Source organism: Ambystoma mexicanum, chromosome 4p (genome assembly GCF_040938575.1).
Source record: "Ambystoma mexicanum isolate Mex_15411 chromosome 4p, UKY_AmexF1_1, whole genome shotgun sequence".
Lineage (NCBI taxonomy): Eukaryota > Metazoa > Chordata > Amphibia > Caudata > Ambystomatidae > Ambystoma > Ambystoma mexicanum.
The window spans coordinates 1,082,401,706-1,082,429,337 of NC_090927.1; positions in this window are offsets into that span (position 1 = coordinate 1,082,401,706).

Consider the following 27,632-nt stretch of genomic DNA (forward strand, 5'->3'; position numbering starts at 1 on the left):
ACCATGGCTGTTTTGAAAACAGAGGGAAAGCAAGCAGAAACAAAGGACAGGTTGAAGTTTTCAATGAGGTGATAAGCCACTAAAGAGATAATAGGCTTGTCTAGCTGAGAAGCAATAGGGTCTGATGGGGCACAAGAGGGGTTAACCTTCATCAGTAGAGATAGCACTTCCTGAGTATTAGTGTGACTAAAGTGCGAGATAGAGGCAGAGGATGGTGGTAGAGTAGGTGAGTGTAAAATGTAGGAGGAGGGAGAGTGAGGAATGTCAGGTGACAGTCTCTAACTTTGGGAAATTTTGCAGCGAAGTATTCAGCTAGGCCAATATCTCTGAGAGTGGAGTTGGTTGCCATACACTTAAGAGGAGTGAGTTTAGGGTGCCCTGTAACCAGCAAGGATGGTTGGATTGGGAGTCAATGAGGGTTAGGCAGAATGCCCTGCGCGCTCTATCAAGGGTGGACTTGAGAGAGTTCAGGGCAGAGAGGTAAGATTGCAGGTCCTCATGCGAGTGGGTATGCCTCCATTTACGCAGCAGCCAACACATATCTGTGCAGAGGGAGCATATGAATGCAGTGACCCATGGTTGAGAATGCTGAGACTTAGGGGTGAAAGTAAGCAGTAGGAAGTTTGGGGAAAATGAGTCATTTAGTACATACAGGAAGCTGGAGAAGGCAATGCTGGTGGAAGAGGCATCCAGTGTGAAGGAGGAAAGTGAGAATTGTAGGTCAGAGAGAAAGGGGCAATGGCAGAAGGTTTCAATTTCCTTTTTATTAATAGGTGAAGCAAGTGGTGAGGAAAGGTCAGAGTTTGGAAAGGAGATGGTGGTGGAAACAATTGAGTGATCAGATATGGATGGTGACAGTAGTATTAGCGGCTGACTGAGAGGTGGAGATGAATAAGAGAGCCAAAGAGTTACCCCGGTGTGGGTAGGCAGGCTATGGAAAGAGTGGAGAGCGTGGCCACTAAGGAAAGACTGACGTTCAGATTTCAGAAAAGTGGTTGGAGAGGGACGGGTAAAGTCACCTAAGAGAATGAGGTGATGTTTAGTGGAAAGAGAATCATGGAGTTGCCCAAGTTCATCAAATAATTGTTTTTGTGGCATCATGGAAAAATATGTGATTTATTGACCCATTCAATGCATTCAGCAATCAGAACTTCAAGAGACGGTGAGTAGGTTCATTAAAGAGATGAACACAAGCCAAGCATGTGGTTTACAGGTCATTTACAAAATAAAGAGTCTTACATGGGCCTCAGGTACTTAGTCTGCATAAGGCAATATGACTGCATGATTCATCCTGAGTTACTCAAAAAACTATGGAAGGTGTGGATCCTTCACCAGTGCAATCTTAATCACTCATGTGAAGAAAGGAAGGCAGGGGCCAGTAGAGTGGAGATATATACGTGCAGTCCCACTCCACAGCAACGGGAGTAGGACGAGGGCGGGAATATCGCATGAATGGAATTCAGTTTGGAATGAGCATAGAGGTGGGCTTAGCACAGACACTAATAGGTGTGCATGATGCACACCAAGCCCTGTTGCCTTTTCCACATTTTGCACCGACTGGTGGCACATCATAGAGATGTGTGGCCATTGTGCACATACCTCCATGGCACAGAGCACCCAAGGATCTGCCGCTGGGACCTCAAAGCTCTGCAGCCCTAGCATGGAGCGGCGCAGCATGCAGACAGCCACATAGCTCTCATTTCACACATTGTGCCACAGTCGAGGCAGTTGTTGGCAATAAAGTTGACACAGATCATGCATGTGGAACTGCAAAGTAGCTGCATGTGCTGCAGATCTCCACGCTTTGGACGCAGAGCCTGAAAATCATAGTTTGCGGAGAGCATAATATTCCTACCACAGAATCACAGATTTTACCCTGGATGCCGACTGAATTATGCTGTCAATTCAAACTTCATAATTCACCAGCCAAAACCTACCACCAAAAGCAGCTAGAGGCATGCAAAGAAACAAAAAACCATGGACCCGATTCATGGAAATTTTTGCACGGTTCAAAATGACTTTCCACTGCTGAAAAGTGACTTTGCACTGCCGACATAAACCCTGATTCGTGGAACTGTGCAAAGTGTATTTTGCAGTGAAAAGTCTGTGCAAAGTCAGTGCATAGTAATTTTTGCAGCACAAAATGACTTTTGCACTGCAAAAATACCCTTTGCACAGTTCCATGAATCAGGTTTTGTGTCAGCAGTGCAAAGTCACTTTTCAGCAGTGCAAAGTGCAAACAATTCCATGAATAGGGCCCCATGTCTATCTGCATGTGTGCGAGGTTATCCTTGGTATGATGCTTGGATCTTTTAGAAATGTGCTCTGGAGCCGATTATCCGTTCTGTGGGTCGGAAAGAAAGGGCAGTTCCCTTAATTAACAGGGCTCGTAAAATGAACGAATACAGTTCAGCACAGCTAATTATATGGAGCACAACAGAGCGCATCATGTTTGAATGGTGCATGGGTTTTCCGCACTTACTTAACATACACCTCATTGCTCCTTCCCTGGGCATTACATAAGAGGTAGGTACCCAGAGTGGATCCTTTTCAATCTGCGATATTAATATGAATGGATTTAGCACTGGGCTGAATGAAGTAAAATAAGTTGCAGAGTTTGTAAAAAGCTTGACCAGCAAGCGTCTTCTATATTTTTATAAACAGCAAATTCCTATATGGCTCTCCGCCATCCATCAAAATCTTGACCCACTTTGCTATCCTGTGACACTAGTGAGACTGGGCCCGATTCATGGAATATTTGCCCGGTTCAAAGTGACTTTGCACTGCTGAAAAGTGACTTTTGCCATGCAAAGTCCGGGAAATGTCATTTTGTACTGCAAAAATGACTATGCGCTGACTTTGCCCGGACTTTGCTTTGCACTGCACAAATACACTTTGGACGGTTCCATGAATCAGGGTTTGTGTCGACAGTGCAAAGCCACTTTTCAGCAGCTCAAATTCACTTTGAACCGGGCAAATATTCCATTTTGGGCAAGTACATGGGAGACAATGGGAGCAAATGCCAAGGGAGGACCAGGGGGTCGAACAGAAGCAGGAGGGAAGCCAACCAGTACATTGGTACTTTCTAGAAAGGTGCTTTCCCTTCCTACTGAGCCAGGTTTCCTGGCAGCAGCCAAGAGCTGTACTTGAGGCCAGAAAATGATGCAAGTGGCCCCCGAGAGCCCACACAGCCCAGTAAATGGAAAAGGTCCCTTTTCGCTTGCAGATCTCGAGCAGATTCGCTTTTAAGACAATTGTAGTTCTAAAGTGACTAGCCAGCTCTTACAATCTCCATAGCAATATATTGGGGAATGGTTGATTGCACAATGTGGATTAGGCATTGATCAAGAATTCCCTAATGGTTGTTCTTTTTTAAAATCTTCTTGTATGACCTTACACAAAGAAACTGTGACAAGGGTGAGGTGAGGGTGGATTGCTTCTGACTACAATGTCCCAGCACAGCCTTATTTTATCCCGCTAGGAACTCTGGGCTTCGAGGGCCAGGATTTTGACAGGTTTTCCAGATATCCCTCATTAATATTCGTGAGGAAAAATGTGCACACATTTTGAATCATTGTATGTCAACTCATCGCATGAATATTAATGAGGGGTATCCTGGAAACCCGACATTAATCTGGCCCTTGAGGCCTGGAGTTGGACAACCCTGAGCTAGGTATTCTGCACTATGGCACCTAGCGAAAATAAAAGAGGGAAATGATGAAGAGGGAAGGCAAGGAATTCTAACTATGTAGCTGCAGATCCCTGATTAACACACCCAGAGTACTACATGCAAGCCACACTCAAGTGTGCAAAAACACACACACACACTTAGGCACATATGCTCACATGCACACCTAAGCACGTATACACACACACACACACCACACACACACTTAATCATGAATGTACCCTTGAGCCCTAAAACACATGTAGTGCCCTTTAACCCAGAATATTGAGGTCGTTTATAAGCAATCATTGTAATGATGCCAGCTGACCACACCACAGCAGTCTGGAAAGGATTCCTGGGGAATCGGCCATCAAACTCCGAGGGTACCAGAACCCAGAATTAATGACACAGTGGGCCATCATTAAAGCCCAAAATCATTCATAAACATGGGAACGGATGGAGGAAAGACACAGGGGCATGTATAATCTTCACGGTGTAGATGTGTTATTTTGGAAAGAAGACCCATTATTGAGAATCCCCTCGCTGGAAAATTCACGCCGGCCTTTGAAGGTAATGGCACATCTGACAAGCTTGATATAGACTCAGAGCAGAGCTTACCTTCGAAAACAAACCAGTGTGTGTTTGATGCATTCCTTCCTTTTATGGAGGTCCTCTGCAGGTGTGTGAGAAATAACAGGAAATTGCATCTAATTTAGGAACGGAGGCCTCAATCTTCCCAGCCAAATCCGGTGACACATCTCTCAGTTCAATGTAGAAACGTGTAAACCTGCTAATGTATTTTTTTCTTTTGCCAACGTGTGATGCGAAATATCTTTAATGAGAAAAAACAGGTTAATTTCCGGGTGTTTGAAAGCAGCCTAAGCGACTTTTCTGCTCTCGCATGAAGAAGGCACGCGTTCAGCTGATAGATGCAGGTCTGCCTGGAGCATTGGCGGGGGAGGTAGAGTCCAATGGTCTGGACATTGCAGGGGGAACACCTCCCACCTGTCTCCATACTACCTCTTACATTCCAAAGGTATCAACCACTCACTATACTAGGGAAATCATCCCTCGCGGAAATAATACAGACATATGGCGAATGAGAACTCAGTAAATCATTGGCTTGCGTCACATCTAGACAGGATTGTGAATATTAGCCTGTGCCACAGCGAGACAGGATTGTGAATATTGGCTTGCGTCACATCCAGACAGAAATGCAGAGATAGTCACGCGCCACATCTAGAAAGAGTTTGGAAATTAGCAGGAACCAGATCGAGAAAGAATTGTGAAAATTAGCATGCCTCACATCTAGATAGCGATGCCACTAACCAACCCACTCAACATCTCACCCTTCTGCATACACCTCTCAAACTCTCACCAAAAACAACCACACCTCTAAAGCACACCAAACCACACACACTTCACCACACTGCAACAACAAAACAAATCACACATAGCCTTGCACAAAGGAACACAGTGGCGACCAATCGAAAAGCACACCCAAGCTCAGCGAACGGTGTTAACCAAACTCAAGCTGCCAACAGCACATCACTGCTCTCTTGCACTTTTCTGCTTGCTCCTACTAACTCACCCCACCCCCTTTCCTTTTCAGATCTGCCAGAGTGCCAAGGGAACACTCCGGTGGTGATAGTGTACAGTACAAATGTCCTTTAACATTAACATCTACCGCAGATATTAAGAACATTACAAGTAGACTAAAAATCTTGCAAGCTTCAGGTGGACTTTTTAATTTATTTAAAAATGAACTTCATTTGGGATGCTGAAATTCATTGATGCATTCTGTGAAATCGTATCTGTTAAAAGATTCCTGACCACAGGAAAGACAGTATATTGATCTGCCAAAAGCGATTGGGATTATTAACTCCAAATTATAGTTCAATTGCATTGACAGATGTGCCAGGGAAGATTTCTGCAAGGGCTTGTTTGTTGAAACTCAGATCGTAGGTGCAAGAAAATAAAATTCTTGATAAAATGTGTCTCTCCATAAGGGTAATTTCACTTCCTTAAAAGTATTCACCCTTTCTGACTTGGCTAAGCAGTCACTTTGTAAGGTGACTGTCGATTGTTATGCAGCTTTCGATATGGTGGATCGCCAGATATTGTGGACAAAGCTACAAGCTTGGGGGATAATCTGGGAGTTGTGCACAGGATTAGAGCCTTGGACATGGATATCCATATGATGGTTTGTGAGTAGTTCAACCATCCACATGTTGGGCGTGCGCTCGCCTGGGCTTTCTGACATTTTTAATTAAATGGAATGACGGTAAACCAACCTCAGGAAAATGTGTGAGGCTAATCCACACGCTCTTTCCTATTCTCATATCACGACAAACACATAGACCTGTGTTCTCTGGGTGGAGACAGCCTATAGGCACAGTCCACCCTGTCATATTTAGTTGGAATGCAACAGCCAGGAGTGCACCATGCCATCTCTGGGAAGGGGAGGGCCAACCTTCCCCCTCCACGGCTAGCCTGATTAACCAACAAAGGCTCCATGGTTCTGCTCTGCTCTTTTCTTAGGCCCCGCAGCTAGTGGTAGCGATTAACATACCAATAGTGGGTACTTCAAACAGGCCCACATGGGTCCTGGCTGCAGAGGTTAACAAAGGAGACAGGAAACCCAACAAACTTTCATATGTAACTGTGTCAACATGGAGCAAGCTCCCACCCTCAGAATCAATGAGAGTCATGTCTGGGACTGTGTGTTTTACAGTAAGCCATCCTGCTAGGGGGACCCCATTCATAAGGTATGGGAATGTGATTTGCAGGAGCCACAGAGTTTGGTCTCACCGCAGCTTCAAGGGGGACCTTCTGCTTTAACAGGGACCAAGGGACCACATATAGAGGACCATTAACCAGAGAGACTCTTTGATCAATAACTGACAGGAAGATGGGTGGGACTTAGTATCACAAGGGAGTGTGGCCAGAGATCTCTCTGCTGAAAGAAGGTTTCCACCATTTTAGTTCTGGGACACACCTTGTTTCTGTTTTCACCCCCTTGCCTTTCCTGTTGCAAAGCACTCTGTTTATAACCTCATGCATATGAAATTGTTAGTAGAGACCCCAGGATTGGTTAATTAAGGTAGGCGTCTCCTACACCAATCCCTGTGGCTTACTTGGCTTTAAAATAGGGCTGAGACCCTCTTTTGGCAGATCATCTGAAGCCTTCAATTTAAGTAACAAAGACAAACAGAATCACACTTGCACTTGTATAATCCAAATGACACAAGGCCTAGTAGGACCGTTATTGTCAATTTTCTTCCCTGTGCACCCCCCCACACACTTTTTCGTCTTGTGGCGCATTGAAACATCATATGCTGCTTTGGCGCTTTATAAATACCCAATAAATAAATAAAATAAAACCTTGGACCCTGGCTGAAGGTACAGTCTGCCTTACATCTTCGCCAGTGAAGGAAGGCCAGGATTTCCAAAGAGGGACAAAAGCTCCATCTCCTAAACAAATCCCTGGCAACAGAGGGAGATCCAGAACTCAGAGACCCTCCAGCTGCTCCAGAACGTGTACCCAGGCAGCACACACTGTGTCCAGCTTGGCTACGCAGAAAGCTTCTTAGGCAGGAGGTGGCAGAAGTTCTCTGAACCTACAACCAAGGACAATGCAGCTACCTGCAACACACTCCAAAGCTGTGGGCCGTCTGCCTTAAAGGACACACAAGCCCATTGAAGGAGCTCAGAGAAGCGCTTCGACGAGCATCCACCGACATCCGTCTTAAAGGAGATTTTCAAGCCAGTCAAGTTCCTCAAGCTGCAACTGACGGCAGCACTGACTATTGTCAAGCCACAGTCGCTTAAAGATATCTGAGACGTCTCAACGAGTGCTTCAGAACCGCCGATCAGCACTGAGTCAACGATTCCTGACCCCGATCCGCCATGTAGGCCAGCCTGCAGTGGTTCATCCAGCTTTGCTCGCCAAATCGTCTTGCCGCCTGATACCCGTAGCTGACTCTAGTCTAGAACTCTGTAACAGAAGCTGCAAAGTGCCCTGAAGCTGCCTCAACCCTCTCGGGCACCAAGAACACCTACAGCGCAAGCTACATTGAGTGTCTGTCCCCCAGTCCTTCCCAGAAGGGCCGTAGAGACATATTAAGACTCATTGCTCCCTTTGTGCTGAAGCAAAACCTTACACTCTTGTGGTTATTAGCCATACGAAAAAAATAACAATTACCCTCCTGTCAGTATACAAAGTGGGTCCCTTTTCCGTCTTTGAAACTGTCTTTCCTCTGCATTCCTTTACAGTGTGGGTTGTGCTTCGTAGTGTTGCTAGAACTGTCTGTTGTGATATAAATACAGTACATATTTTTGATACAACCTTGATTGGACAGTATCTTATTATCATTGGGTAATAATTGTATTTTTGCTGTGTTGCAACTAACCAACGATCAACAAACTTTCAGAGATAAACTTGCTGTTCCATCCAAGTTACCATAATTGGACAAGGAGGTTTATTATTTGCTTGTTATTTCAATCTGTTCGGATCTGTTCTGGTGTACTAGAGGTATGGGACTGATTGATGGTTTAGAAACCAAAATTCACCCCTGGACCACTGGTACCACGGAAGTTGATTTTTCGCAGTTAGGTTGGAACAGGGACTACCACGTAGGGAAATTGTATAATTGGGTGTTCAAACCAGGGATGTGTTTTGGGCCCAATGCTGTTCAACTTGTTTGTGGCACAATTGCCAGAATACCTAGAACACTGCAAGGCCATTCCACCCAAGTTGGAAAACTTGCATTTCACAAGTGTGTTGTACTTTGATGATATTTTGCTTATGGGCACCAGGCCTGTAGGTTGGTGCTGTTTGCTTGGGAGCCACTAGGGCACAATCAAAACTAAATAACTTGAAGTTGAAACCTGTACAATTATGGAATATATGCTATAGGGTAGCACATAAAAAAGGAAAACAAGACACTTAGGTGGTTACTTGATGATGTGCCCATTAAGGTGTAATTTAAAGAGAATTTGATTAGGATTGAATAGCACAGAGAGACATCAAGTAGATGTTGATGGCTTTGATTTGAAGGATGGAGGCTTCTCACTGACACCTTTAATCAAAGCAGATAGCACCCAAGTCACCTTTGTATTGCTGTTTAGTCCATTACTTTGGGGCAAAACTTAGGCAATATGACCCGAGGAGGGGGGACATTACTGGTTGGTTAATGCCCCAGGGGCCATAGTTAGAAGCCTGAGTGAAGCAAGGGCTTTAATGGAGCCCTGTGGCCTTACTTGACCGGTAATGCCCTCACTCCAAGGGTCATATTGCCATTAGTAGCCAGGCACGTCGTACCGGGTTACTAATAGCTATTTTTCTCAAGTTGAGAAACAACACTGCAACCGTTTCTCGACTCGAGAAGAAAAAGCCAAAATAAATGCCAGCCAGCGATTGGGTAGAAGGGGCTACAGGTAGTCCCTTCTCTTTTTCCATGGCAGCCACTCTGTCGGTCAGGTAAGACCCGAGCGAGGGCCAATGAGCTTGCTTGTAACAAGCTCATTGACCCTCTCCGGGTACTAATGATTTATAATGACTTTAGATTTTTCAAGCAAGGTTTTGGAGGAAAGCCTTAGGTTTGACCCTCAATGAGCTAGAGTTTGTCTCAGAAGCCACATTAGCAAAGCTTTGCTGTCTTTTATGGTCAAAATATGGTTTACAGAAGAACATTTCTTATTGATTTTGCTTTTGGGGGTGATTCTTTGTGAATCCCCATTAAAAGTGTATGCCATGGCAAAGGAAGGATTGTCTCTTATAGATGACTTGAAAATTGACCTCCCAATGTACAAGACCTTTCGAGAAATGGTTAAACAGGAACTACTAAAGAGAGAAACGATGCTCTACTATCGGTAGTTCTCTAGCATCACAACACTAGGGGGCCTTTGATATTATTCAGTCACGAGCAACGCAACCAGGATTATCTTTGATCTTTCCTTTGTGAGCATGAACACCATCTTTTTAAGAAACCAGTATTCAACCAGTTTCCTACAATTAAGATACCCGGCTGGTGGAACAGAGTACCCTAGCAACTAATGCAGAGCCAACTATGTCATGACTCATATACAACAGAAATGGTGAAACATCTCTTGATGGGATGCTCATCTACAAGTGGGCAACGCAAGAATGAGTTTGGTTACCTCGGAGACAAGCATCAAGTCCCCTTAGATGGTCTATGGTTTACTTTTTTCCATGTGGGATCGGTCTTTTGGAAATATTTACAATGTTATATCTATGGAAATATAGAGATATATTGCACAAATGTCTTACTTAGAACTAGCTATACTGGATTTCTGCTTTCCATCGTTTTATGAAATGTACCTAGAACAAAGGCTATCATTTGGATAAGATGTGTGTGTGCCATTAATACCGTATTTGACATTTAAGCTAAACTTTGTTGTTTATTTCGATTGTTAAACTATCTGCTGTAGCATTATCATTTTTAACTGTATCAAAGTTTGCTTGAAAATAATAAACAGTAATTATGTCAATAATACCTTTCTGTAGTGGTCACTTTTACTAGGGACCTCTTCATCATAATTTGGGCCTCATTACGAGTTATGCAGTGAGGTAAAAAGTGGTGATAATTCCATTACTGACACTTTTTTGATGGTAATGAAGTTACTGCCACTTTTACTGCTCTTCCAAATTCTGAATTTGATAGTAAAGCACAGGATTCACTTCCACCTGGAGGTAAATCCTCCACTGTACCGCCGACAATTGGTGGGCTTACCGTGCAGTACTACTGCTTGCAGTATATCAGCCCGAAATCCCTGTGAGTCCTATGGACACCATAAAATGGGGATTTACACTGCTATACCACCACTTGCATTCCCATGGTAATGCCACATGGCCTAGTGGTGGTATCAGTAAACAGGTTTGGTAATAAACAGCAGAGTAATAAGGCGCATTGCTTCTTGTCACGCTACACCAAATAATGCCCTTCAAAATGCGCTGCATCCACACTTCGTCATTCACTTCATAAGTATCAAAATGCACCCTTGCCAAGATTGTTTGAGAACAACTGAGTATACAAATTAAAATGTTATATCAAACTTCAAGAGAGATTTTTCAAATAGGTCACTTCTTTGGATTATAGTTTGTTCAGCTGAGACCTCGTTATTCAATGAGTGAATAAGTGTTCTTGTAGAGTGATTCATGCTGGATTCCTCCTACTTCTAAGAGCTTCTTTAACAAATGCTATTTTATCATAGTCAAAAATATAACCTCTCAATACAAGAAAGCCATAGTCCTAGCCAAGTCTGCCATTTACAATGATAGAATTGCTAACGCAAACTACGAATCCAAAGAACTCTTTGCCATATTCAAAGAACTGTCAACACCAGTTACCAAGTCACAAGACATAGTCCAAGACCAAACCTGGTGCAACTCCATACAATCTGCACTATTGAACAAAATCGAACTCCTACAAGCCAAAATCAAGGAGCACCACAAAAACCTGTCACAGTACCCCAAACCTACCACCACGTCTGACCACCAGCACCACCCTAGCCCAGTGCCCCTCCCAGTCAAAGCCCCCATAACCCCTTTCAAATTCAGGGAAGTAACAGAACAGGAAATCATTGAGATAATGAACAAGATCAAACCCTCCAAATGCAAAGGAGACCCCTGTCCAGCCAGCCTTATTAAAGACTGCACTTAAACACTCGCCCCCTTTCTCAAATCCTTCATTAACACCTCCTTCAATGCTAACACAGTTCCAGACAGTTTAAAGGAAGCCTTGGTATGCCCCCTTCTAAATAAAACCACGCTTGACCCAGAAATTGCCAATAACTATAGGCCCATCACCGCCGTGCCTTTCTTGCTCAAGATCCTGGATAAAGTTGCCTACACGCAAATCCAGGAATACCTTGAAACTAACAATATCCTGGGCAAAAGACAGTCAGGCTTCCAACCAGGTCACGGGACGGAATCGGCCCTACTCGACCTAAAAATACAACTTGGGGACATCATGGACAAAGGCAGCCGGCACTCCTTCTCCTACTGGATCTGTCCGCCGCCTTCGACCTTGTCAACCATGATATTCTAGGCATGCACCTAAAAAATGAAGCTCATGTTTCACCAGAAGCGATCTCGTGGGTAGCCTCATTTCTAAATGCAGACTCATGAAGGTCTTCTCAGACACTGCCTCAGCCACCCCCACCATCATACACTGTGGTGTCCCTCAGGGCTCCTGCACCGTCCCGACTCTCTACAACATATTTACCCTTCCACTTTTCAATGACCTCGACTGTCGCAATATAGCGTACACTAATTACGCGGACGACACACAGGTACTACTCCCACTAACTGGGATCTATGAGAAAGATGTGACAGCCCTAACCAAAATCTTACACAGCCATCCAAACATGGATGTCTGCTAATGGCCTCTGCCTAAATGGGGATAAAACCGAGATCCTCATAGTAGGGACTAGCGAAACTCTGAACAAACTCCCCCCTCAATATAAATCCTTTAACATCGATAACTCCATCATCACAGTCTCCAAGACTGTCAAAACCCTATGTGTTCACCTAGATGCCTCACTATCCATGTCCCGCCAAGTCAACGCCATAGCCTCCGCCTCAGCGCTCACCACCAAGGTGATCAACGCAGTCAAGCCTTTCCTCTCCACTAAAAACTGCTTATCCATTGCCAGGGCCACAATAGGTACCAAACTGGACTACTGTAACGCCCTTTTTCTAGGCACCTCTATCAACAACTTAAAAAAACTTCAAATCACACAAAACAACGCACTCTGGGCTGCGCTGACCATTCCCAAAAGGGAACACATCTCGGAAGCAAGAAAAAAAGCCCATTGGCTACCGGTAAAGGAACGCATACTCTTCAAAGCCATGGCCGTCACACACAGATGCATTACTTCAGACACCCCTCCCTATCTCTCAGAAAGAATTTCCCTCAGCACCTCAAACAGACCTACCAGAGTACACCGCGCCAACCAGATGTATGTTCCCACGTTCAAAAGAACCAGAGCAGGGGGGTCCAGCTTCCAACACCTCACACCCAAAAATTGGAATGCCCTGCCTACTTCACTAAGGAATGAAAAATCATAAACCACCTTTTGAAAAAATCTAAAAACCTTCCTATTCCGTTAAAGACACAGAACTAATCTGCACAGTTATGCTTGCACTGTAACCCTAGTAAGCTCTACCACTGCTATCTACTGCTACATCCTATGCTATGTTTACTCTCAAGTCTTCTGTAACAGCGCCATGATGCCTCATGGCAGCTCTGCGTGCTTTATAAATGCAAATAAATAAAAAATAAATAAATAGTTAATGGTTCTGGACCTTTTGACCTTGGAAGAATTGAATGCTAAGTAGGTCCTGCCATTGCATTTAAACTTAAGAAGTGCGTTCTGGCCCCATGTCTGAGGTGAACCCTTAACTCATGGGCTATCCCCCAGATGTACTCCTATACCTTATTTTTGATGTGATCCAATGGTTCAAGTATGGCACCCCTGAGTGAGAGAGAAAACATGCTTCAAAAACCGATAGTTGGCATCTTAATTATCGGCCTTATTGCCAATATGCTTTTCTACTGATAGTGTCGAATTACGTTATAACATGCTAATTTCATGAGTAGTAGAACGTTATTGTGCCATCTGTGTAATATCCAGGAGCGATTTAGAAGCTCTACATCTACTAATTTCCCTTTAACGAGCGACACATTCCAGAATCATCCCAAGAGCAATCTCTCACCCCATCAAAACATGCATCCTCTGGAAACCAAAACCTACTGTGCTCTTCGACATACCCATGAAATACACCTCTACTACATCTCTCTCTCTCTCTAAGGCACTTTCCGCAATTCCTGGTCCTCTATCAAAAATGCATCCAGCTTGTATGGCGGGGACACTGACCTCTATCCCACTTCCTGCCGATCGCGGTTCTTTGGTGCTTCTTCAATGCCCCAACCATGAATTAATTTTGGCCTTCTCTCTCTCGACCTGCCAAAAGCCAATGTGGAGTTCTCCAAGGTTCGGCTCTCTTTTTAATCATCTTTAACACCGAAAAAAGAGCCACCTGTCTCATATCACATTGAATTCCACACGTGCACAGACAACAATATCATTCATCGAAAATTGGGAAAATTGTCACTGGATCATCATCACATACCAAACAGCCCACTGTGCATTCAATACCAGGTACGAAACTGGATGCACACAAACTGGCAGGACCTCATTTGTCAAAAAAACAGTGATCTTTCACAAAGGTCCAGCTGTGCGCTGCCCACTACCATTCCTTTGGCCTGACCCTTTGAGGCTAACTCCTCGAACTCCTGCATCCTTTCAATGATGTTTAACAGTTGCATGTCCCATGATGCTCCAGTGAAGGTAGTTAGGCATTTGATTCTTCCGTGTATGCAGCACAAAGCAATCCTTCTGTTTCTACAGCCTCCCCCCACCCCAAAAAAAACAATCACCCTAGTCCTCGCTGTGACCGACCAATTTGAATCGTGAAGTAGCATTTAGACCAGCCTCCCTTAAAGGACATTATAAACAAGGGCACATCACATTGCTACTCATATTTGGCCTTTATCATCAAGAGCACATCACACCAGCACTGAAGACCCCGTCTTAGTCCCTATAAAAGAAAATAGATAAATTGAAACCAGGCTGAAAACAGGTGTGAGCAAGCTATGTATAAAATAGGACTACCCTGTCAGGCAAAGACAGTGTTCTGCAGCAAAAGGCCTGCATTTAGGCTAATTTGCATACCAACAATGCTTTGCCCGCGAATCCCCAAAGGCTATTCATGAGCGGTTCATACCAATGCCAATTCCCAGGACACTATTGAGAGGTAAGTACCTCAAGACCATTGGCCCAGCCACAGCTGCAGATACTCGTACCAAATTCAATTCCCAATGTCAAACATTAAAAGCCATCTCCACTTGCCCAGATGTTACTGATTAAAGGCATTTTCCCCAAGACCAGCCAGCAGAGGCAAGCCCTAAAAGTCCAGTATACTGACCACTTTGACCAGCAGTCATCCACCAAATAACAGTTTCCAGAGGCCAGGTCTGGGGCCAGAACCTAAATATCAGTTTTCAAACACCTGCACTCCCCTCACCTGTGAAACCGTCAACGTTAAATGTAATGCGGGCCTGTGTAAACAAGATGGCGTCAAAAGCAAAATGTCGGTTGGAGGGTTCGCAGTTCGGAAGTTGTTCCCCAAATTTTTTATTTTTGGTTTAAAAAAGTAGGCACAACTGTTCATTTTACAAAACGCATGTCGTATACACTGATAAATAAGTCAGGAAAAAGGGCCTGGATTTGTCCGTTTCTGGAGCTTTCAAAATCTGCATCTTGTTATTATTAGCTTTCCTAATGCTCACGCCCCACCCCCGCCTGATCCCTTGCTCAGTGAAAAATACCCCTGAAACCACACCACTCCCTGTGTACAAAAAAGTGAAGCAGCTCTGTAATGTTCTTTAGTGGGGTAGCGCTCCACCTACAGGCTCGGACTAGTTTATAGAGCAATAGGTCCTTGGTCGAACAAAAAACGCTTCGGTGGGCCCGTTTTTTGGGTCAAAGTGGGGCCCTTTTTTGGCCAATGTGGGCCAGTTTAATGAGTTACTTCACTATGCGGCTAATAGTTTGACCAGCGGTGCTGAAAAAAATATTCTTTAAAATGTACAGTTTGCATCACATTTTATCAAAAACCTCCCCCTTGGGTACTATTCAGACAGCGTCACAAAATGGAATGAATTCCCATTTGCAACTGTGGTCCACTTTTTCGTTGGTGCCCGAGACAATTATATGCCCCAGTCTGACCCTGTCTACCTAGCCCTGCAACACTGGGAACAGCCAAACCAAGTCCCAAGCCTCGAGCTCCCAGTGAGAAAAGTCCTTTTCAATGTCTGCCAGCCCCAGCCTGGTAAATGCTGTTGCCTTGACCCTCTTGCCGATCATGTTCTCGATATGTACGCTCTAAACCCTTATCAATTAGTCTTTCATGTAGCCTGTAATCGTGTGTTTCCCTCTCCCAACCCCCACTTTAACAGTTACAGCTGTCAGAGAGAGCACCTCGTGGCCCTGTGTGAGCAGAACATCGTCAATAACGGAGGCTTCTTGGCCACACTTTTAAAATGGCTGCCATGGAAATAGAAGGGAGTATGGTCTATGCCTAAATTATTAATAAAGAATCTTAACTGTTGCGATCTGATGGCAACTTCCTTCCTGCTGAATGTTCCATGCTATTTGTGGAGCGCTATTCTGCCATTGGCATGGCCTTGCACCACTGTTGTCCACTTGTTTGTGTCGTGCTTCCCAGTTTTTGGTTTCTGGTGCACCATAGTCAACAGGCTGCCTGGGATGAGACTACAGCCTACTTCCAAAACCCATCCGACATTTCCCTCAGTTATCGAGACTATGATCGCCCTACGTCGAGATGATCTCACACCGAAAAATCTCAGGCTATTGCTAAAATCACCCCTACTGCCTGGAATGAGCACATGTTTTGTTCTGCTATCACATTGTTCATTGCTATAATCATAAATTTAAGGGTTCCCATTAAATGCCTTGATCCTTCAGTGTTCTCTAATGTTTGTCTCTTGTTTTGTTCTGTCTATATCTCTGCATCCCGGTATATTCAATCTCTATGTATCCTTCTTTTACTCCCTCAGATCATCCTCTATGTTCAGTCTCCCTATCCCTACCTCCCACATTCGTTTATTATCTCACTTTACTCTCTGGCCACTTCCCCAATTTGCAAAACCTGTTGCCTTTCCCATTCCTCACGTTTCTCATCCATGTCTTTTTCATACATTGTGCTGCCTTGTGTCCTTCTTTTCTTTCTTGAATTGTCTTCCGTCCACTGTCTCCATCCTGTTTTCTAGAATTTTCTTTCCCTTCCCTTCCCTTCCTCTCTTGCTTCATCACTCAGTCCCTCCTGGCAGTACCCATGTGAGAAGATGAGCCTGTCCTTTCACTTACTGCCTTTGTCAATGTCCAGTTGCGGCATTGTGAGAAGAGGAACGGGCGATCACTGGACTGAGCCACCCCGGTTGCTGGGCTAGAAAATCCCTTCAGGTCCACTGAGGAAGACAAGTCCTCAAGTCATCCAGTCATTCTTTCATCGTTCATCCAGCCAAGAACGATGAAAGAATTGGCTCTCAAGTAGGAATGAGGCAGGAACCCGGGCGAAGCCCGGAAGGAAAGGAGGCAATGGAGAATGGAGGCAGGATGCCAGAAGAAGATTGGCAAGGTGCAGACACAGGAAGCAAAGGAGGAAGCATGAACAACTGAGTGCCATGCAGGGGGGATTACCTGCGTTGCCACACACTCGGCTCTGGTTGCAGTGGCCTATAACGCCAGGGAGAGGCTAGCAGGTGTCATCATGGAAAGACTAGACCTCTCACAGCGGTACGTTGCGGCACAAGATGATGGCACTTGACCACTCTCCAGCACACCCAGAGGTTCCATCGTGCCGCATACCACCGTATGGCTCCGACACCTCCATGTATACGTATATCCCTCTATCTCTTCATTCATACACTATCATCTGTTATCTCCTTTTAACTCTCTCTTAGTTCCGCTCTCGCTCTCGTTCCAACCCCCTTTCATTGCTTTTCTTCCTTCCTCTTCTTTCCCCTTCCTTCATTGCTCCATTCTTCCTTCTACCGCCATTCCATCAATTTCCCCTCCCTCTATTTTCAAATCTTCCTTTTTATCTCCCTCTCTTTTCCCCTTTCTTCACTGGAATCCTTCCTTTTCTCAAACTTCCCACATTGCATTCTTTCTTCATTTGTCCTCCCTATCATTTTCGTCCTTCCCTTTTATCCCTTTCTCCTGTGTCCTCCCTCCTTCCTTTCCTCTTTACTGCTGCCCTTTCTCAAACCCTGCCTTCCTTCAACCTTTAAGCCCTCCATTTTCTATACTTTCTTTGTTTTCCCTCTCCCTATTCTTCTTTTTTCTCTCTTCCTTACTTTTCCCCTTCCTTTTTGTTCCTCCCTCTTTTCCACACATTTTTCTCTCTTCCCCTTTCATCATTTCGTTGCCTTCACTTTGTGTTTTATTCCTGTTCCTGATTCCAGTTTCTTAACTCTCTCCCTCCATCCCTCCTTGTCCTCCATACCTTCCTACATCTCTTATTACCTTTAATGTGTGCGTTCTGATTCTTAGAGAAAGGTAAATGCATGGTACAAGCAACCAAAACATGATGGCATATTCTTCTTACCTATGTCTCCCTTTACCCATCTGCTCCCACAATGCACGGTAATTCATGGTTCATACTAGGAACATGATCTGAAGGGTTGTTGCTAGGTCTGGAAAAGGTTCGGGGCTATGCTAATGGAGGAACTGTCGGGACTCGGGGCTAGCTAGCCTTTTGGTTGTACCCCTTGAGCTTCTATCCAGGTCTTCAACCAAAAGACCTGGGGCTATAGCCCACTCAGCACCACCTTACCAATGCCTTTGATGGTCTGTGTGGTGAGTGGTCTGGCAGTCTTTTGTTAGGGGAAACTGTAGGATGGATATGATGTGATATAGCAGTGCCACATAGGGTACATTTAGTCTGGTGAATGGGGCCGTCCTCTTGGGAGAGGATAGAAGGGTATAATCACATGCAGCAAGGCTGCCATTAACCACTAGCCCTGGATGCATTTGTGTTGCAGGCCATCATTCAAAGCCTACCAATTTTGCAGTGAGGGTCTCAATAGAGAAGGAAAACATCTGTTTTCTTCCTCTGTCATACCAATATTCACACTGAACAAGAAAACGAGATGCCTGCTACTCTATCCCACTACTTACATTATTGTCAATGGTAGGGTGAATTGGTCTTATGTTGGGTAAACATGAATCGTAATCAGGGACACACATGCATACAAAGTGGCTACCATTGCAAATCTTGCCATTCACAGGAACTGTATTTGGGGGTGGGGGTGGGCATGGGGGGTGCTTTTATGTGAAAGTAATGAATATTGCCTCCTTGTTGGGGACCAGAACCCTGGTCTGCACAAGGGAGTCCACCATACACTTAATAATGACCCATTATACAGATAGGGTCCATAATGAAAAATGATGTTTCTAACCATGAAAGTCAGATACCTGTTTTGTACTTTACAACATAAAAGGATGGTGCACAGCACTTCTATGGGAACATGATTGACTTACAAAGATGCAGATCGACTTTGACACAGAGACACTGAGAGAGTGCAAACCATGCACGCGCGTCATGGAGGTGGTGGGCTTCCAGCCAGCAGTGCCAAGCTAAACAAAGCTGCAGTGCAGAGTGAGATGGAGACCAGATAGAAGTATGCAACATATGAATTCAGGTTGGGACTTGTTTACAGAATGAAATGTGTCTATCCACCTAACCTTAGCAGTTGGGGGCTCAAGTTATGTTATGTTATGTTATCTAAACTTATAGAGCGCACAGTCACCAAATGGCATCATGGCGCTGGTGAGGAGAGCTGCTTGCGGAAGGGCGGGCCAATGATAATGGAGAGCTAGAACAAAATGGTCTTCAGTGCTCTTCGGAAACCAAGATGGTTGGAGGTACTTCTGAGTGGCAGTGGAAGATTGTTCCAGAGTTTGGCAGCTGCAATGAAGAAGGCCCTGCTGCCAACGCTTTCTAGGTTAAACCTTGGAACAGCAAGGAGGTTAGTGGTGGAGGAGCGTAAGTCACCTTCAGGGAAGTAACGAGAAAATTTGGAATGCACAGTGACTTAAACTGGACACACTGGCCCACTGGGAGCCAATGAAGTGGGGGGAGCACTGGAGAGATATGGGCTCCATATGGAGTGCCGGTGGCTAACCTGGCTGCCAGGTTCTGCATGCGCTGAAGCCGCTGTATGAGGCCGATCGGTTGCAACAGATATAGAGAATTACAGTAGTCCAACCGTGAAAGGACTAACGCAGCCACCACGGAAGGGCGGATGGCTTCCGGTATCATGGGTAAAACACTCTTGAGGACCCTGATCTGATGGTGGGCAGCTTGGTACACAGCAGTCACTTGGTTGGATCAAGTGATGCCGCCTTCAAGCATTGACTCAAAGTACACTACGGCTCTGGCTTGAAACCATGTTAGGCATCACAGTGGCTATGTAGGTTTTCAGTAATAATGCCAAATCCAAATTGAGAGAGTGACGGTACCAGCATTCAAGTGTTGGCCCTACAGAGTTGACATTGGGTTGGGGAAAAACAGATGGTTAGATGATCAAAGATGACGATGGTTGGAGACTGTAGGAGAAAACGAAGCACACACAATACAATTTGAAGAATAGGAAAGGACACAGTTCATTGCATTTGAATCCAACAGAATAACACAAGCACTGACATCAGGTCCCCTTCTATTGTACTATCAGTACCTAGCACCCACCCCAAGACACTGATTTATGTAGAGTTCAACATGGTGATGAAAAGCAAATTGAAATTCAAGATAAAACACACAAAAGACATCCTTGACTATCCCTTGGAAGATTCCTTGTCCCCTTTTGAAAGTAGCCTTGCTAATTCCTTTCTCTATTTACATAATAGTCCGCCATCAATGCAGATGTACCTGCCATGCCAAATGAAGAGGAGTATACTCTCTCTCCCTCTGGTGCCAAACAGGTGAATATGGCATTTAGAGCCCATGCCCTGCCCTCCTGTCTAAACATTGTAAAAGTCAGAAGCATTGTTCATTGAGACAGCCAGGCTGCGCTTATCATAGGCAGGTACATTAGAAAATAGGTACACAGAAAATTGAAGATGGCAAGAATAGGTGACACTGCACATATTTATTTAGGAAAACACAAAACATAAAGAAATGCTTACATTGTGCACAAAATACATAACACAGAATACAGATTTCTGATATAGAATATAGATCAGCAAAGGCAGCCATTTTTCCCAAAATGGATGCCACATCTTGCATTGCAAATGGCTCCAGGCCTTAAATCTCATGGAAATTCAAAAGTGCTAAATAAATAGAAAAGATTGAGCTGTGTGGAGTTCTGACAGATAGCAATTTAAGCTAAGGTTCGTGAGAAAATGGAGGGCTTGGAGAAAGGCCAAGGTACAGTGAATTAGCAGTTTAAATGGTAGGAATATATAATTTCCAATGGTGGTGCTCACAAATGAAACTGGCATAATGTCAGAAAAAAATATGGTAGGGGAAACTGGCCAATGAAAAACCATACAGCCAATCTATGTCCTTGGCAGAGTGTGCTGGAGTCTTGCTCAAATGTGTGTCATCCCAGAACTGATTTTTTCTAGTTTTAAAGTTGCACCATATGCCGTGATTAAGTAAATGTGGAAAGCAACCACTCAAGCTCATTAGCATAATATGAGGTCATTGCAGAAATGAAGACATTGTGTGTTTCTGGCATATCAGAACAGAATTCTTGTGTAATGCTTTTCTTTCTATAAAAGTGTGTTCAAGTGGGACCCACTCTGGGTCTTTCCTTGCTAACTAATCACCTGTGGCATGGGAAATGCTCCCAGCTAGCTGCGAGAAATAAAGGCTTCTGTTTCTTGTACTCTGTGTGTCTTCATACAAGGAGGGCTGGCTGAATGGATGTCTAGGAAATGACGCAATCTCTACACAATCACCTCACTTAGAAACTTCTTGAAGTGTCATGTCCCGGTGAGAACATGGGGTCAACTGCCTCCTTCCTCACATGCCAGTAACTTTCCAGCTGCACATATGAATCCTACCAATTTGTTGTCCCAGAGTCCTGACCACTTGATGCACTGCAACGCAGAGGCATCGAAGAACAATGTCACTAATATTAGTCCCCAACTATCTAATACCGTGCTGACCTATTCATTAACTTAGCACCAGTTTTAATAAGTGAGAGCTATAGGCTGTACCAACACCCCTAAAGGTGCAATCTCATAAGAGCAATATGTTTATTTTAAATATAGTCTCAATGTTGTAACATCTGAACTAAAAGGAAACACTATGATAAGCAGAAGAAACATAACATTGGGGGATAATGAACAAGAGTAGACACAAAAAGGCATATTGTAATTAGTTAGTACTAAGCCCATTGTAAGTGAAAGAATGACCAGAGGTATAATGTAATTTGATACACGGGAGAAAATAAGTAAAACACATCCCAACACACATGTGCATAGACGTTATTGAGTGGAGTGAATTTGGGAGTAACCTAATCTGAAGGTCTCAGGTTTGTCGAGGGAATCTTAGTTATGGGGGCAGGTATTGCACCAGGACTTATTTCCAAGTTAGTGATACCCTATGCATGGCGGCGATCATGAGGGGGGAGGTGGACCATGCACTCGGGCTGCAAGAGTAAGCACAGTTGAGCGTCACTTCTGTATCTGCTGCCGTTTCCTTAGCTTCTCGCGTAGCCATAGCTCCAAGACGTGTCAGAAAATTCAGAGCTTCTCAGTGTGACCAATACTGTCACTTCCTGTCACCGAGGTCAGCACAGGCACCAGATGGTGGTGGCGAGAGATGAGGACACCTACCCATCCCGACAAAATCAGGAAAAGGAAGAGTTAAGGAAAGGTGGGGTGCATACATTTTCGCCTGCATTTGCTTACTGTTAAAAGAGAAGTCATGTGTTGATGTATTGCTGTGATGCTGAGTTAGTCTTGGCCACCAAGGCTCCGTTCCATGGAGAGTGCCTGAGCAGCGGAGGCATATTACCTTTCCTGTTGGTAGATCTGCCATCAATGACGCAAACGATAACATATCCTGATTGCACTGAATCTAGTTCTAATCCAGGGCATTAGAAGCCTGTTGCTTGTACACATGGAAAAGGCACTTCTGGGCTTCATCTGTTCAAGTTGTGGATATTTCATTTGTTGCATAGTAGATGCAAGTCACTACCTGGAGAGCTGCCCTTTTTTCATTTTATCCGCAACAGTACCTGTCAATCACCATAATTGGCACACTTAGCCAGAAGCCAGTGGTGGCTCAGCATTGCAGAGGTTACGTTTTAATCATTGTGCGCATACACTCTGCAGGCCTTCCAGTGGAAATAGTACTTACATGTTTGTAAGCAAAGGATTGCCGAAAAGTGATTTTTGCAAACAGAATATCCTCCATTTTAGGCCACTGCGATTAGGTGATCAGGCGTTCAAATTGTTATGACCCAGATGTGGGTTTCGGAGTTGTTGAAAGCATTAACGGTACAGTTGCTTGCACTGAGTGAGAAATGACATGACTGACCTTTCAATAGCTAACCTAGAAATGGACACGACCTCACCCTTTGATTGCCTGTGGGCTACTTGACAAATGAACACATTATGGTGCCCGGAAATCATAAAATGGCTGATGTCAGGTGACTTTGGATATTGGCAAGCGTTCCACTCTTATAATGACTAATTCCTTCCATTTCCAGAGCGTCCAGTGTAGGGTGTGCTCGAATCAATACGACCTTTACTCATAGAAATAGCACACACAATCTTTTTATATTACCCTATACAATTGGAGATAAGTGCCTCTCGATACCGACTGGCGGGGCGTGCATGTGGGTTTGATTGCCTGTCCTGATCAAAGAGAGAGAAATGGTGTGGTGTCTGGGTCCCAGAACTCTTGCAATCAGTCAGATTACGCAACCGGCTGGACTGCAACTCATTTAGAATTCCCATGCCATGCATGCAACGGCCACTAGCAACATGGTTCTTTAAGACATGCAGGTAAATTGCCAGTTCTCTCACAGATGCATGAAATAAGAGGATTTAGTTCTATGCCCCACACCCGAATGCACTGCTTCAGGCTTCTGTTCTTGCGCCCTTTCCGGGCTGCCTACCATTCAAATTCTCTCTCATCTAAAAATGAAAACAATATCACTATACAGTGCTTTACTATCACCCTATAAAGCGCCTTTGATCACTTGAAGTAGATCCTGAGGCATGCATCCTGACTATCAATCGCCCCTTCCAGTACAGTAATTCCTGCAAACTATTGTGTATATAATCCTTTCTATGGGCAAACAAGCTCTACCTAGAAATTAAGATAGAGAAAGGATTGTGGCTATCCTAACTAATGGAACTATAACACGTCCTATATTCTTCACCGCACAGTTTTTCTGAGACAGACGATTTTCCGAATGTGTATGATTGGAATGATTTCTGGCATACCCAGGTATCTCGGTCTCTCCTCTGCAGCAGGCTATTTTATTGTATGGTACGGCCAAAAACTGAATGATAAAAACAATCCAAGGAATCAATAAGGGTTCACGATTTTCAAGAAAAACAAGATGTATTATGTGCAGATACGACCGAGGAGGGTCAGTCAGCTCCGTAGAACTGAAAAACTGAAAACACTCTCGACATGCACATCTCAATATGCACTTTTTACAGACGAAAACCACAAAACAACATTTTTTACAATTACATGTTAATCCCACATTCCCCATTGGCTAGCCCCTTATACAAAAATCAAAACACAACTTATGAAACCCAAACCCCTCGGTCAGTAACCTCCCCATGATCATTTAAATGCCGCCCCCTAAGAATGGCCTAATTTTGTAGTCCCATAAAATACTCTGTTTTGATCAGACAATGCTATTGATAATACTGTTGCTACAATGGCCTTTTCCCACTGGCCAGGACAACTTCATGATGCACATGCCCCTCGAGATGACCCAATCTTGAAGCGAGTGCGAACATGGAATTCACTACCCTGTGGCAACAGAACAGACACAACACTTCTTTCTCATGAGACCAGACAACTTGGCACCCCTCAGCGATTCTCAAAGCGTGTGCTGCAAACTCTCATCTCGGAACAGGTTATCATGCCATGTTCTTTCTGGAGAGGAAAGCCTGCTACCTTTTAGAAAGACCTTGCAGTTGTACAATTGGCAACACCTCATGCAACTCCGGTTTTAAATAATGTTGCTCTTCTACACATCCTCCCATATCTCTCTTGGGAACGAGGTTACTTAATAAAAAATGCAGCCATGGTCCTGCTCTCGAGGACTTATTTCTCAGATGTATTTGCTCTGTTTGTCCCGTCATCTGCGGTTCCAATGGTCCTAACACTTCTCAATGGGGGAAGTATAACGACAATCTTGTTGAACACCCTGGCTAGGTCTTGCCTCTAGGCTTGTTCACACCAAAACATATCCTTCACTGGCCTTACATTTATCTAATGTTACTTATCTCCTTCCTGAAGCATCTGGGAACATCTAAGTCTTGAAATAATAACTAATGTTCATGTGACACTTCATCCTTCCTCCAAGGCCTTGGTCATCTGAACACTCACCGGGGTAAGCAAAAATAAAGTCAAATTAAATTAACAGGCCCAAAACTCAGAAATGCAACCTAGTTTCCTGACTGACAGAAAGCTACCAACTCTTACCTGGGCCTAGTTCAATATGGCAGGGCTCTGGCTAAGATGGAGGTTGGCCATTATGCTAAAAATGATTTCTATCTGCCCTACTCAATGCTTGCACTACCTGGCACTCCAACGAAACACTCAACATTAACAAAACGTTTGTCCTAATTCAACAGTGTCACACGCCAATTCTCTTCTTTGCAGCAAAGGCATAATATCATTCAATGATGCTTGGTAGGAAACCTTTGGAGTTTAATATGTCTAAATGATACGTGTAATGGACAGCCCCTTTTGCTGATTCTCGTTTCACCATCTAATGCTTCCTAGTATGTGTCAAATCTAAGTGCAATTCACACGTGGACACAAGTGCTAAAACAACAAATAGAAATATTGATACTAAAACGACCCACTGCCCATGCTAATATAATTTACACAGCATGAACCTCTTTCCTCGTTTGGGGCATTGCAACTGCATGCCAACGTTATGAAAGGTTTCAGGTTGCCCACCTCACTCCAGGCTGTATGGAAAATGTGTTTGCCATTGGTGCAAGAAGTGAAACTTGTTTGGGCCAATCCGTTCATTCACTTTATTGCCTGTGGATACTACCCAGGATGCATTTTTCAAATATTTAATGGAGGCTGTTCGATTGCAACTAGAAGCAGTTTCCACTTTAGATGTGCAACAGCTTGTTTTATTCATGTAATTCACTCAGCTTAAAAAAAATGTATGCACAAATTAACCCTAAAATAAAAATAATATTCACTTTTTATATAGCACTTTAAGTTGGACTACTTCCACTGAAAAAGTTAAGTTTTACATGCTCCGCCCGTAGGTTATACCACAAGTTTTTTTATTTATTTTTCATTTGTAAAGCAGTTAATACCAGCGAGTGGATTCTAAGCGCGGCATCGGATTTGAACCTGTGTTGTGCGGCGTTGATCCTGAGAGATACTTCCTCCCCCAAGTTATGGGCCCTGAAATCCGAGCGAAGGATCCAACCACAGTGAGGGTGTCTAACATGGTACATGGGTCGATAACTTGGCATAGTGCCAGAGGCTGGCTCTATAAATCTTTTATGATCTGTGTGAAAAGGCCAAAGTTTTAGGTGAATCCGAACGAGCGGATGTGGGGAATTGCCTGTGTGTGCGTGACACCTTTTCTTTTCAGTAAATCTGCCTGTGCTAATGAATGGAATTGGCTCTGGTTTGCTCGCCATCACCAATGTTCGACATCCATCTTGGCCTGCAAACCACTAAGCACCTGATAGGAATCACTAGCCATGGGATGCTGGTGAGATGGGGAGTGGTGTGGGCACTGATGATCAAAGGAGGAGGGCGGGACAGCACCACTTGTGATGGGCGTGGGGGGTTGTGACAGATGACAGATGAGAGTACGGTGGATGTGACATGTATAGAAGAATCTGCGGGGCGGGCTATACGATACACGCTCCTAGAGCCAAAAGATCATCCAATGGGCGACACTCCCCAAAGTTCCACCAGTTAAAAAAGTTACTATACAATTGTATGGTCCTCAATTTATTGGCCTCTGCAGGATGAAGGTCTGGATTCACACTGCTGGGAGTCGAACTTTTCTCATGCAGGCTAGACTGATGTCTTCGGTGGGCGCTTAACCTGTGAGCCGTCCACCCGTTTAACATTCTGAAGCAGCTTGCAAGCAGATTTGCCCTCGGTGTGCTTCAAGGATGCTTGGGAAGCGCTCATCTATCTCCAGCACACATGATGCAAGCTTTCAGCAAGATGAGTGTGCCTGTATAAATCACGTGCAGCGCACAACAACGCTGTCGAGCACAGCCTCTTGCAAGGACTTGCAGCGATCGGCTCGTGTGAACGCAACTGAACTGAGTGGGGCTATTCTCCTGCAATTCCACATGCCACAAGCTAATAGAGCGGCGTTAGGTCTATAATGCACCCCATGCAGAAGCCTCGAAGAAGCACAACCTTTATAACTCTACAATATGAAGCATTTCTTTTATATAGAGGCTCTGTTCCATTCATCCATATGTGTAACAATGTTCATTGCTGCAGTGTATTCATAATGTCTGCCTGGCTGATGATGTGGTGACTTGAGCAAGAACACATTCCCATCATAACCCTAGGAACAAGAACAATCTTCTTGTTTTTGGATGAGGGCAAGCATCCTGAAAGCATCATTTCCTGTGCTAGCCTGCACATGCGTGTTTGTTAAAGGTGGACTGTTGGTTGATTACAGTGGTGGGCAACCTGTGACCTTCCAGATGTTTCGGCCTACAACTCCCATCAGCCCTACCCAATGTAGCCAATGGTGAGTGCTCATGGGAGTTGTAGGTCAAAGCATCTGGAGCACCGGAGGTTTCTCTCCACTGGTTTAATATTTCATGTAGTACAACATAAAAGACAATGTGGGAAGGAGAATGCAGGATACTCGTGATCCTTGTAGCCTCTGATGGTTTTGCAAATATTATCACATAGAATTACACTTTTCAACATGTAAATATGAATATCTTTGAATAAATGCCCTTAAGTAAAGTTTGTTGTATATCCTGCTTATCTATCCCTTCGCACACACTCTTCTGACATCATGGAATTCTCTTCTGCTGGACGGATGAGAGTTCCACATGAACAGTTGAAGGAAAAACCTGGCTGAAGTAGGATGGGGGACTGGTGGCTGTGTCCTGTATCTCACTGATG